This window comes from Octopus bimaculoides, chromosome 9 (assembly GCF_001194135.2).
Source record: "Octopus bimaculoides isolate UCB-OBI-ISO-001 chromosome 9, ASM119413v2, whole genome shotgun sequence".
In the NCBI taxonomy this organism is placed as follows: domain Eukaryota; kingdom Metazoa; phylum Mollusca; class Cephalopoda; order Octopoda; family Octopodidae; genus Octopus; species Octopus bimaculoides.
This window is the reverse complement of record NC_068989.1, coordinates 10,391,203-10,394,071: the sequence shown is the minus strand read 5'-3', so window position 1 is coordinate 10,394,071 and position 2,869 is coordinate 10,391,203. Positions and strand designations below refer to the sequence as shown.

Below are 2,869 nucleotides of genomic sequence, written 5' to 3'. Positions count from 1 at the left end.
AAAACAATAACAAAAAAACAACAAAGTGAGGACGTGATACGGATAGTGTTATTGGACGCTCAGGAAAGGAAAGAGAGAGTGCATGACGTTTCGGGCGTAGCCCTTCGTCGGAAAGATGGAAAGTTCGGAGAATGGAAGAACGGAGAAAGAGGAAAATGGTACCGATGCCCACGAGGACACACATTGGGTGCCGATCATTGTCGTTTTTGTTGGTTATGATAGTAGGAAACCCATTTGTCATGACTTACGATGGCAATATTCAGGAAAGGTTTGGTAGCAAGTCTACTCTTCAATGACAAGGAGATGGCAACTCTTTGATTAAGAAGAGAAGCAGTCAGGTGATGAGGGAGCCACTGACCATGTTTACTCTTTTACTCATTTATTTGTTTCAGTTATTTGACTGTGGCCATGCTGATCTCAAGCAGAAGCAGTGGGGGAACATTATAGCTATTTGTTGAGAGGAATTCTTTGGGGTTTGAATAATTCACCTCTGGAAACATGGGTGTTTTGTTCATCATCCTTAAACAATCCTTATTCAGGGACCTTTTAAGCAGGATGGGCTATTCAACCTGAAGAAAATTTTAATTGGGGCCCCCCTGCAAGGTCATGTGCTGTTTATCTTGATATAAGATCACCATGTTGCACACATATGGTTGTGATGTATGTGCCTGGTGTACCCTAATCAGACAGGTAGTCATGATGGGTATATTGGGTTTCATATAATTATACCCTGGGTGTCACTTTGATGGCATGCACTGCCCTTTCACTCAATAATAATAATGATGATTTCCAATTTTTAGGCCCAAGGCCAGCAAGTTTGCGAAAGGGCTAAGTTGATGATAATGACCCCAGTACGCAACTGGTACTTATTTTATTGACCTTGAAGGAATGAAAGGCAAAGCTGACTCCGGCAGCATTTGAAAAAGCAGAGTCAAAAGAAATGCTGCTAAGCGTTTTCCCTGTCATGGTAACAATTCTGCTAGCTCGCCACCTTACTAATAATAATAATAATAACATACAGAAAATTGCACTACTGGGCACTGCACACATCCTACGCAAAACACTTTCAATACAATAACCATAAGAACATCACAGCAAACCACAGCACATACCCAAGGCACACAGAGCTGCGCTCGGTAGTGAAGTGAAAGCATGTTATAAAAATAAAACTACTGAACGATAATAATAATAACAATAATAATAATAATAATAATAACAACAACAACAACAACAATAACAGCAACAACCACAACAATAGCAATAATAACAATAAGTGCACTAGAAATATCATCAGGTCAAAACATTTAACATTAATTTTCCTCCCTCATACAAAATTGACTTCATCCTAGATAAAAGGAACTCTTATTATAGAATATGGTAGGTAGGCAAATTGAAAGAGTACCAGACAAAGTACTTTGCAGTATTTAGTTACTACTAATTCCGTACATTTTTAGTTCAAATTATTCTGGAGCTGATTTTGTCTTTCGTCCACTTGGGTCGAAATAAGTATCAGTCTAGTGCTGGAGTCAAATATAATTAAGTGTACACTTAACTTAAATTTGTAGCATTGGGACTATCCTAGATATTATTGTTGTTATTAAGCAAAGGTTGGTAAAGTGTTGGTGAAAATTCCTTGCTGGTTTTTTTGGTCCTTCATGTTTTGAGTTCAAATCTTCCCTCGGATTTCATCTTTCCAGTACTATAATCAAGAATAATTGTTTAATTAGATTATCCTTTGGTAACTATCAGAGTTGTTGTTTGTTGGCACTCTGTCGCTTACGATGTCGAGGGTTCCAGTTGATCCGATCAATGGAACAGCCTGCTCGTGAAATTAATGTGCAAGTGGCTGAGCACTCCACAGACACGTGTACCCTTAACATAGTTCTCATGGGATATTCAGCGTGACACAGAGTGTGACAAGGCTGACCCTTTGAATTACAGGCACAACAGAAACAGGAAGTAAGAGTGAGAGAAAAATTGTGGTGAAAGAGTACAGCAGGGTTCGCCACCATCCCCTGCCGGAGCCTCGTGGAGCTTTAGGTGTTTTCGCTCTATAAACACTCATAACACCCGGTCTGGGAATCGAAACCGCGATCCTTTGACCACGAGTCCGCTGCCCTGACCACTGGGCCATTGCGCCTCCAATTATCAGAGTATAAGGTAATTAAAAGAGAAAAGATGTAGCTTTGAATAATAGCAACATCGATTTCAAAGACAAAATATCCAGTTTGAATAAGTGGAGCAATTGATGTTATTAAGATGGAGATCTTGGTCAAAGGCACGGATAGAAAGTCACCGATTAAATTTAGACTAATATGTCCTACTAATATTTGCTGCGATTTAAAATGCAAGGGTATGAGGTTAGCCCTTTAACATCCAGATTACTCTGTCGAATGTGCTGCTTATTCATTAACATTATGTCGCATTTATCCTGCATTATCTCACAGCTTCAAAACCTCAACGATTGTGATTGTTTATATTTGGAATGACATTGTCAGGTAGGTGTGAGAGGCTGGATCTGGTCAGTTAGAACCTAAAACAGGTAACGTATTTAGAACACCACCGCCACCACCACCACCATTACTGCTGTTGCTGCTCTGCTGCTGCTACTACTACTACTACTACTACTACTACTACTACTGCCACCACTACTACCACTACCACCACCACCATCACTACTACTACTACTACTACTGCCACCACCACTATCACTACCACCACCACCATCACTACTACTACTACTACTACTATCACTACCACCACCACCACCATCACTACTACTACTACTACTACTGCCACCACCGCTATTACTACTACTACTACTACTACTGCCACCACCACCACTATCACTACCACCACCACTACCACC

At 40.4% G+C, this 2,869-nt stretch overlaps 1 long non-coding RNA gene across 1 annotated transcript in view; it reads right to left on the bottom strand.

Moving 5' to 3' along the window:
- LOC128248694 (uncharacterized) overlaps positions 1-2,869 on the bottom strand; it is a 13,020-nt gene that overhangs the window by 3,835 nt on the left and 6,316 nt on the right. The window lies entirely within an intron of this gene.